Raw genomic sequence first — 11,599 nt, 5'->3', positions numbered from 1 at the left:
TAATGAGTAGAAGTCTTTCATTTTGGTAAAGCCTAATTTATGATTTTATGTCTTGTCTTAGAGATTTTTGCCTACCCCCAGGGTGCTTTGCCTACCTCCAGGTTTCAAAGATGTTCTTTTACATTTTCTTCTGGAAACTTACAGTTTTAGTTTTCACATTCAGGTCTAGGACCCATCATTATTGTTTTTTTAATTTTTTCCTATGATATGAGGTAAAGATCAATGTTGTCCAGTTGCTCCAATCACCATTTACTGAAATCACTTTCCTTTTCTTAATGAATAGCCTTAACATCTTTGCAAAAATCAGTTGATCATGCATGCGTGGATCTATTTCTGAAATTTTTATTCTATTTCAATAATCTATTTCTCTGCTTTTATGCAAATACCACATTTAATCTAGCTTTAGTATAAGTGTCCATTTTTCATCTTTTTCTTTTCAAAATTGTTTTGGCTTTTTCAGGTTCTCCGTAATTCCATATAAATCTTCTAATCAGATTGTTGATTCTACCAAAATAAAAGTCTCTTGGAATTTTGATTGGAATTACATTTAATTTGTAAATAAATTTTAGAGTCTATTCATCTTAATATATTGAGTCTTTCTATTCATGAATATGGCATATTTTCTCTTATTTAGATGTTCTTTTATTTCTCTCAGCATTGTTTGTGGTGCAGGTCTTTTTACATATGTCATTAAATTTATCATTGAGTATTTTATCCTTTTTGATGTTATTGTTATTCTAGATTTTATTTTTCAATTTTCCCTTGCTAGTATTAGAAATATAATTAATTTTTTCAGATTAGCATAATATCCTGTGACTTTGCCTAAGTTAAGTTTTAATTGTTTCTCTTAGACTCCTTAAGATTTTCTACATACATGAAATTGTCATTTGCAAATAAAGATGGTATTACTTCTTCCTTTCCAATCTTTGTGATGCTGTTTTCTTTTTCTTTCTCTATTGCACTAGTCAGGGTCTTTAGAACAATGTTTCACAGAAGTCATAAGAACAGATATCCTTGATTTGTTTCTGAATTTAAAAGCCAACATTGAGTTTTTTACTACTAGGTATATGGCTTGCTGTTAGTTTCTTATAGATGCCTTTCATCAGACTGTGAAAAGTTTCTTCTATTTCTAGTTTGCTGAGAATTTTTTCATGAGTGAGTTTTAAATTTTGTCAAATATTTTTCTGCATCTATTGATATAATTATATAGTGTTTTCCTTTATTGTATTAATGTGGTAAATTGCATTGATTTCTGAACGTTGAAATAATCTTGCATTCCTGAAATAAACCCCACTTGGTCATAATGTTTTGTTTTGTTTTTTGCATTGCTAAATTTGATTTTGTCCTACTTTATTAAAATATTCTGCATCTATGTTCATGTGGAATGCTGGCCTGTAAGTTTTCATTTTTTATAATGGTTTTGTTATCAATGAATGCTATGTTAGCCTCATAAAATCAGCTGCAAAATGTTCTTTTCTTTTCTGTTTTCTGAAAGATTTTGTGTTAGCTAGCTACCGTTTCTTTTTTAAATGTTAGGATTCACCAGCAAAGCCATTTGATCTAGAAGTTTTCTTCTGGGGAATATTTTCATTTTGAACTCAATTTCTTAACAGATGTAGGGTTATTCAGATTTTTCTTTTTCTTTTTACATCTATTTTGCTAAATTGTGTCATTCAAGGAATTTGGTCATTTTGTATAAGTTGTCCTATTTATTGGCATAAAGTTGATTATAATATTCCCTTATTAGCCTTGAAATGTCTGTAGGCTCCATCATAATGTACCCACTTCATTTTTAATTTAGGGACTTTTTCTTTTTTATCAATTAAAACTGTTGTTTGAAGAAAAATTTTGTTGATTTTTGCAATTATTATCCACTTTCCATTTCATTGATATCAACTCTTATCTATTTTCTTTTTTCTACTTACTTCGATTTTAATTTGCTCTTTTTCTAACTTTGTTGGAAATTTTAATCATGACTTAAAATTTTCCTCTTTTGTAATATTAGTAATTAAATCTTTAATTTTTTCTCAAAGGACTACAGTAGATCTATTCCATGAATTTTGATATATCATTTTTCCATTCTCAGAGAATTAAAAATAGTTTCTCATTTCTCTTTTAGTTTCTTCTGTAATTCATGAATTATTTAGAAGTCTATCATTTAATTTCTAAATGTTTATTGATTATTAACTTATATTGTTATTGACACACAGTTTAATGCTGTTATGATTAGACAACATGCTCCATATAATTTCAGTTATTTGGTACTTAGTAAGATTTTGTTTTATGACCCAATCAATGGAGTATCTCAATAAATGATTCATGTGCATTTGAAACAAAATGTCTGTTCTTCAGTTGTTGGTTTGAGTATTCTATAATTACTAAATAGGTTATGTTAATTGATAAAATTGTTCAGGCCTTGCTGACTTTCTGTGCATTTCTTTTATCTATCACTGAGAGAGAAATATTAAAATCTGCAACTCTCATTGTAAATTTATCTATTTACTATTTGTTTCAATTAGTTTTTGCTTTATGTAATTTTAAGTTCTGTTATTAGTACATGTACGTGATGATTGTTATATCTTCATTATGAATTGATGCTATCATGACAAAATGCCCTTCTTTATCTCTGGTATTAATTTTTAGCATAAAGTCTACTTTGTCTAATATCAACATGTAGCCACTTTAGCATTTTTAGGATCAATGCTTGTATGGTATACCTTTTTCATCCTTTTACTTTATCCTGTGTTTTTATATTTAAAATGTGTCTCACAGAAAGTATAGAGTTGGGTCTTGTTTTTAAAAAATCTAATTTAACAATCTTTGCCCTTTATTTGTTGTGCTTAGTCCATTTATATTTATTTCATGCAATTATTGACATGGTTAGTTTTATATCTACCAAACTACTGCATTTTCTATTTTTCCCAACTTTCCTTTATTCTATTTATACCTTTTTTGAGGGGATTGAACACAAGCTTTTTTTTTTTTTTTTTTTTGTATTCAATTTTATCTTTTCTACTGGCTTTTTGGCTATACTTTTTTGTTTTATTTTTTAAAGGATTATTTGAGGAACTACAATTAGTATCCTTAATTTATTACTGTCTACTCTGAATTAATATTATACCACATCAAATATAATATAAGAACCTCATAAAAGTATACTTCCGTTTATCCCCTTCACATTCTTTGTGCTATTGTTAGTATATATTTTACTTTTGCACAATGTTTCATGCATCTTATCCAGTGTATATAATTAGAGGATAAGTCTGATAACTATTACTCCATCATGGCCAGCCCCAGAAGTCTCCCACATTATCAAAGATAATAGAAAAAAAAGTTTTTACACACAAAAATGTATTGAACATCCTATGTCAGAAGTTGTGGTCGGTTCTGGATATTCAAAGACATGTATGACATTGTCCCTGACCTCAAGCTCACTCTCGAGAGATAGAGAAAGAAATATGAAGAAATAACTAAACTCCATTGTCATATGTGTCATAAAAGACCTGCNTGTCTGTAGGCTCCATCATAATGTACCCACTTCATTTTTAATTTAGGGACTTTTTCTTTTTCATCAATTAAAACTGTTGTTTGAAGAAAAATTTTGTTGATTTTTGCAATTACTATCCACTTTCCATTTCATTGATATCAACTCATCTATTTTCTTTTTTCTACTTACTTCGATTTTAATTTGCTCTTTTTCTAACTTTGTTGGAAATTTTAATCATGATTTAAAATTTTCCTCTTTTGTAATATTAGTAATTAAATCTTTAATTTTTTCTCAAAGGACTATAGTAGATCTATTCCATGAATTTTGATATATCATTTTTCCATTCTCAAAGAATTAAAAATAGTTTCGCATTTCTCTTTTGGTTTCTTCTGTAATTCATGAATTATTTAGAAGTCTATCATTTAATTTCTAAATATTTATTGATTTTTAACGTATATTGTTATTGACACACAGTTTAATGCTGTTATGATTAGACAACATGCTCCATATAATTTTAGTTATTTGGTACTTAGTAAGATTTTGTTTTATGACCCAATCTATGGAGTATCTCAATAAATGATTCATGTGCATTTGAAACAAAATGTCTGTTCTTCAGTTGTTGGTTTGAGTATTCTATAATTACTAAATAGGTTATGTCAATTGATAAATTTGTTCAGGCCTTGCTGACTTTCTGTGCGTTTCTTTTATCTATCATTGAGAGAGAAATATTAAAATCTATAACTCGCATTGTAAATTTATCTGTTTACTATTTGTTTCAATGAGTTTTTGCTTTATGTAATTTAAAGTTCTGTTATTTAGGTACATGTACATGACGATTGTTACATCTTCATTATGAATTGACACTATCATGACAAAATGTCCTTCTTTATCTCTGGTATTAATTTTTAGCATAAAGTCTACTTTGTCTAATATCAACATGTAGCCACTTTAGCATTTTTAGGATCAATGCTTGTATGGTATACCTTTTTCATCCTTTTACTTTATCCTGTGTTTTTATATTTAAAATGTGTCTCATAGAAAGTATAGAGTTGGGTCTTGCTGTTAAAAAATCTAATTTAACAATCTTTGTTTGTTGTGCTTAGTCCATTTATATTTATTTCATGCAATTATTGACATGGTTAGTTTTATATCTACCAACCTACTGCATTTTCTATTTTTCCCAACTTTCCTTTATTCTATTTATACCTTTTTTGAGGGGATTGAACACAAGCTTTTTTTTTTTATATTCAACTTTATCTTTTCTACTGGCTTTTTGGCTATACTTTTTTTTTATTTTTTAAAGGATTACTTGAGGAACTACAATTAGTATCCTTAATTTATTACCGTCTACTCTGAATTAATATTATACCACATCAAATATAACATAAGAACCTCATAAAAGTATACTTCCATTTATCTCCTTCACATTCTTTGTGCTATTGTTAGTATATATTTTACTTTTACACAATGTTTCATGCATCTTATCCAGTGTATATAATTAGAGGATAAGTCCGATAACTATTACTCCATCATGGCCAGCCCCAGAAGTCTCCCACATTATCAAAGATAATAGAAAAAAAGTTTTTACACGCAAAAATGTATTGAACATCATATGTCAGAAATTGTGGTTGGTTCTGGATATTCAAAGACATATATGACATTGTCCCTGACCTGAAGCTCACTCTCTCTCTAGAGAGAAAGAAATATGAAGAAATAACTAAACTCCATTGTCATATGTGTCATAAAAGACCTGCNATGGTATACCTTTTTCATCCTTTTACTTTATCCTGTGTTTTTATATTTAAAATGTGTCTCACAGAAAGTATAGAGTTGGGTCTTGTTTTTAAAAAATCTAATTTAACAATCTTTGCCCTTTATTTGTTGTGCTTAGTCCATTTATATTTATTTCATGCAATTATTGACATGGTTAGTTTTATATCTACCAAACTACTGCATTTTCTATTTTTCCCAACTTTCCTTTATTCTATTTATACCTTTTTTGAGGGGATTGAACACAAGCTTTTTTTTTTTTTTTTTTTTGTATTCAATTTTATCTTTTCTACTGGCTTTTTGGCTATACTTTTTTGTTTTATTTTTTAAAGGATTATTTGAGGAACTACAATTAGTATCCTTAATTTATTACTGTCTACTCTGAATTAATATTATACCACATCAAATATAATATAAGAACCTCATAAAAGTATACTTCCGTTTATCCCCTTCACATTCTTTGTGCTATTGTTAGTATATATTTTACTTTTGCACAATGTTTCATGCATCTTATCCAGTGTATATAATTAGAGGATAAGTCTGATAACTATTACTCCATCATGGCCAGCCCCAGAAGTCTCCCACATTATCAAAGATAATAGAAAAAAAAGTTTTTACACACAAAAATGTATTGAACATCCTATGTCAGAAGTTGTGGTCGGTTCTGGATATTCAAAGACATGTATGACATTGTCCCTGACCTCAAGCTCACTCTCGAGAGATAGAGAAAGAAATATGAAGAAATAACTAAACTCCATTGTCATATGTGTCATAAAAGACCTGCTCATAACAGGGCATGATAGAGGATTGGCACTTCTTTTAGGTTATAGATCCCTTTGGATATATAAAGGTGCCCAGTATGACCAGCACTTATAAAGTGTACATGAGAGATGAGAACAGAATGGTCATGATAGGAGAAAGTACTAGTTGAGATAAACGGCTTCGGTGAGCTTGTGTAACAACATATATGTCTTCAATTGGAACTTTATCTAATGAGTACCAGGTAAACCATTGGATATTCAGAATCAAGCAAATGACTTGTCCGAACATTTTACAGATATTACTCTGGTGAGAAGGTAATGAAAATGCTATTAATTCCAGAACTTTTGAGTAAGAGAGCAATGCAAACTCAACAGTAATATTGACACTATTGAGATAAAAATCTCAACGAACATGGTACCATTGCTTCAGAAGAATTACATCATTTTAATATTCCACAAATTTCATATCTTTTCAATAGATTAGTGTTCTGATATTTTTATTAAGCAAAGCTATACGTATTATTTGGTTTTACTTAATAGTGAAATAAAACATCAGAAATAAAATATTTTAAATGCTAATTTTCATTTTAGAAATGGAGAATTTGAGATGCAGAGAAATGACTTCTGCAAAATGATTTTGCTGATCAGTATTTATTAACTTATTTCTGTCTGGTCTAGTTTTCTTTTTTTTTAAAGAGCACAAATCACTACCAAATTCCGTAAATGTAGGCTTCATATAATAAAGATTAATTTTGAGGATATCCGCATTTATAACAGGACAAGAAAAAGAAATACAGTTTATTAATATGAGAATACAAAAGATAAAAATTATAATTATTTTCAGATTCTTTGTTTCTATTCCTAAAAATCCAAGTGAGAAAAAATTGTACTTACAATAAGTATGTTCCATAATGTGGCCAATAAAATAAATTTGCAAAAATCAATAGCTTTTCCATGTGCTAAAAATAGTCAGTTAGAAAATACAATGCAATATAAGATCCTATTCACAGTAATAACAAAGAAAGGAATAAAAGATTAATATATACAAGTAAATTTAAGAAAGATGCAGGGCCAATTTTTTTTTAAAAAGGCACAACTTTTCAAAGGTACATAAAATGAAACAGGAATAAAGGAGAGCTATGGTTATCAAATTAATGCAAATTAAAATGAGATAATACTTATCTGAAAGAGGTAACCCATCAGCTCATACTCATTAAAACCAGGGCTCTAATTTGCTTAGTTCATCAGTGGCCATTCACGTAGCAAAGTCCCAAGGTAATGAGATACAACATTACCAAGTTTGTTAATAGGCATAACAGAAGAAAGGATCAGAAGGGTTGCTACTGATGTTAGACTTTATTGCAAGCCTCTCTTAGGTGGATAACTTTCTTAGTAAATGAAGATGTTTTAAGCAATTTTCCCATGAAAACACAAGAAAAAGAGATGAAAAACTGCAATTCTGGGCTATAAGATGTTTTTTAAGACATATTTTTATGCTAACACATAGGAAATATTAGTATTGAACTCAGCAGCTGTCTTTGCTCTTTTTGTTGCTGCTATTGCTATAGAATGAGTCAGTCTCATTACTGTATCAGTTCATTAAGTTTTGCTCCTAATTGCACTGTTGGACTAAGCTTCAATAAGCAAGATTGTGAATATGTTATCTACTCACGCTGCAGCCCTGAGAGAGAGGAAACAGCAGAACAGCAGCCTTGCTGTTTATCTTGGTTTTAAATGGAAGTGAGTGATATTTTTAAACCCAAAGTGAGAAAACAGCATCTCTAGCTATGACTCAAACAATAGGCACCTGCAGCTGTTAACAATTTTTGTTAGTCTAAAAAAGACAAAAGACGGTTTCTTTGTTTTAAATCATTCTTGACATTTTATTTCACAAAGCCCTGACTGTTGTAAACAGTCTACTGAAGCTTCGAGACCTAACTGCATTCCACTGTGCAGATTAGGACAGGGGCCAGCAAACTTTGTGTTAAAAGCCAGAGATCAAATATTTCGGGCATTGCCAGCAATACCATCTCTGTCACTACGCCTCGAATCTGCAGTTACAGTGCAAAAGCAGCCACAGACAATAAGTAAAGAAAAGGAGCTTGACTGTGTTCCAATAAAACTTGCTTTACAGATACTGGAATTTGAATTTCGTATAATTTACACGTGTCACATTCTTCTTTTAATTTTTTAAAAACCATTTAAAATGTGAAAACCATGTTCGTCTCCTGAGCTGTGTTAGTTGGCAACCAGGATTTGGCTCACGGGCTATAGTTCTCCAACCTTAGGGTGATGGTATTCATTGATTCCCCTTTGGCAAAAATGATTAAGGAGGCAGGGTGTTGTAGGTGTTGTATAGGATAGCTGTCAGGAGCAAGCACTAGAGTTAGACCAGCATGCCCCTTACCAGCTGTGTTACCTGGCATCAATTAATCTACCTAATCTCAGTCTCTTTATCTGTAAAATGGGCATGTTAATAGTACTAACTAACTTGTAGGATTGTTGTAAAGATATAGTGAGGATAATACATGTAAGATACATAGCACAGTGCCTGGCACATAGAGGATGTTCATTAAAAGGAAGCCACTGGCTGCATGTTGAACTTGAACTTGAGTAGGAAAGAAGCATAATGGGGCTTTTGTGGACCATACCTGGACAATAATGTCCACTAGGGAAAATGGCTATTGGCATAGATTAGTCAGTTGTGAAAAGATTGTTTCGGTAGAGATGAATGTGCATCCTGGGCTCATTTCCCACGTGCCTAGCATAGGACTAGCTAGAGGACAACTGACTCAAGCGAGGCTTGGAAACAGAGGAAACACACTTCCTGTGGGTTCTGTTTGTCTCCTTAAGTTGATAAGCATCGTCTGGGCCTCACTCGCATAAACAGAGGTCTACAAAGGAGTGTGAAGGTCACAGTTGCTGACTACAATGACTCAAGTATGCCATAAATTGCTGCAGGCTCATCTGGATGCTCTTGACTCACATCCTTGAAACTAGGTTGGCCATTTGTTTGCTTAAAGCTGCAAAGCATGGAAACTTAATCATTCGCATACACTCTAACAAATAGACATGTGTACGGCCATATAGGCACTCAGCTGAAAAACGGGATAAAACTGACACCGTTAGCCAAGGAGGGATGGACCGATGAATTGCACACAGCCTGGGATGAATTTAAAATTGGCTTTTCTGATTCGCCCAGTTCTCCTGATATCTGGCTTTTACCATTTTCAGAATTTTGTATTATACTTGCATAATGACTTTGACCAGCATTTCCTATTAGAGAACTACCCAAAACCCAAAGAAATTCACCACTTATTTGTGTTCACAAATATTTTCTCCAGCCAACATTATAGGCTGTTTCAACAGGCACCTAGAACTAAAGAAATGGACTTATAAATACTGTATATGTTAAATAAGAAGACAGATTAGGTGAGAGCTATACTTGAGAGTAAACATGTATACATTCTGTGTAGAAGGTAGAATGCAGACACAGGGAGAAAGCAATCATTTTAAATGAGGGCTTAAAATAGTTCATAGAAATTGAATTTAGTAGCTACTAAAATGCTATTATATCAGTAAGGGGGGAGAATTATCTAGCTCAGGGGTTGGCAAACTTTTCAGCAAAGGGCCAGTTAGTAAATATTTTAGGGTTTGCATGCCACACGTTCTCTGTCCCAACACCTCTATTTTGCTTTTGTAGTATAAAAGCAGCCAAAAACAATGTGTCAATAAAGAAGTGTGGCAGTGTTCCAATAAAATTTTACTTACAAAAAACAGGTGCTGGGCTAGATTTGGCCCACTGGCTGGCCATACTCTGCTGAGACAATGTGTCAATAAAGAAGTGTGGCAGTGTTCCAATAAAATTTACTTACAAAAAACAGGTGCTGGGCTAGATTTGGCCCACTGGCTGGCCATACTCTGCTGATCCCTGATTTATGTGAGTTTCTATAAAGCAGAATATGCTTTGTTTTATCTTACAACCTAAAACCTGTATGCCTTCTGTATCTGCCCAGTCTTCGGATGATCAGTAGCCCATCCCATCTTTGTTTCTTTCAATATCGTCCTTTAAAGTAACTCAGTCAGTTGTACTATTGTGAAATTGCCAAATTTGCTTTGTTTTCCTGGGCATGCAAACCTTCCATATTTCCAAGAACTGCCAACATCACTTAGTAGAATTGTTTAATTAAGGCATCAATAATACAATAGATCCTAAATTCTCATTTGGAAAAATGTAGCAGTGGCATTCAGGAAACTTAGCTGAGGCATCAAATATCAGAAAGATTAAAATCTTTTTTTAATGTTTTTCTTTTTATTATTTTTTAATTATTTTAAATGTTTATAAATAAAATTTTGCAAATAAAGTGCAAAAATACTTACACTCCAAAATTCTAATATCCTATTTTGTACCTTATTTTCACTATCTAACTGGAAAAAATATTTGGTTTTTTTTTTTTGCATAGTACTTTTTTATTGGTTATGAATATTCATGACATACAAAGCTGATTGTTACCACTCGTGCTCAAGATGTGACGGCCAAATCCATATTGGCAGCATGCCCATTACTACAAATTGTGATTATACCCCATGTCCCCCACCCAGTTATCCCCGACCTCCTGCCCCATCCCCCTTTCCCCCACTCCACTTTGTATCCCTAGGTATGCTCTCTCCCTCTGGAAGTCCAACACACCACTGTGGTCTTTCTTTCCATCAGAAAGATTAAAATCTTAATTGCAGCAACAATAATGCAACTATCTATTTAGTGCTCATTACGTGATTGACTCACTGCTTAGATTTTGTACCTTGAAAGAGATGAATGTTATAATCCCCGTTATAAGTCTGAGCAAACTGAGTCTGTAAGGTTTTAAATGATGTACATAGTGTCCACATCTGTCAGAGCCCAAAGCCCATGCTCTTATAGATCATGTTGATTGTAGAGTTGGTTTTGAGTATTCCTGGACTAGCAAATCAACAACTCCAAACCTCACTTTCTACAAGCATAGATAAAAAATTGATCTCATTAATCTTTAACATCCTTTCAAACATCCTTGTTTGAAATAATATTCAGTCACTCAAAAAAAAAAAAAAATGCCTTGAGCGTGTGCCAGACACTGCAAAATTCTGGTGACACAGATATTTTTATATTTGCTTTCTAGAAATAAGAAGCTGTATTTTTTATAAAACACAGGATGTACTTTATTACTATGTAGAAAAAGAACAATTTCTATAAAGACAAAGGTATAAGGTATTCTATTATTAAAACATAGTATGGGCCACAAATTTTCAATATAACACTATGTATGTAGACTTGTGTGTGTAGTAGTAATGTGACTAATTAAAATGAAATGTAAAGTTTGTGTGGGGAATTTCATTTGAAAGGAAAAACCTATAGAAGAACTAAAATACATATTTATGTATTTTCCTTTTTAAAAATTTAAATGTAAGAATTGGAAGCAGAGTCCCAGTTTGTCGGGCCTCCCTGAGCCAGAGGCCGACAAAACCGAGCGGGAAGAGACCCCGGTCCAGCCGGGGGTCCCTTGTGGGGCTGAGCGGGATGATGAGTGTCGCTGGCACGGCCCTT

Source organism: Galeopterus variegatus, unplaced genomic scaffold (assembly GCF_000696425.1).
Source record: "Galeopterus variegatus unplaced genomic scaffold, G_variegatus-3.0.2 Scaffold514, whole genome shotgun sequence".
NCBI classification, from domain to species: Eukaryota; Metazoa; Chordata; class Mammalia; order Dermoptera; family Cynocephalidae; genus Galeopterus; species Galeopterus variegatus.
This window is presented reverse-complemented; position numbering follows the sequence as displayed.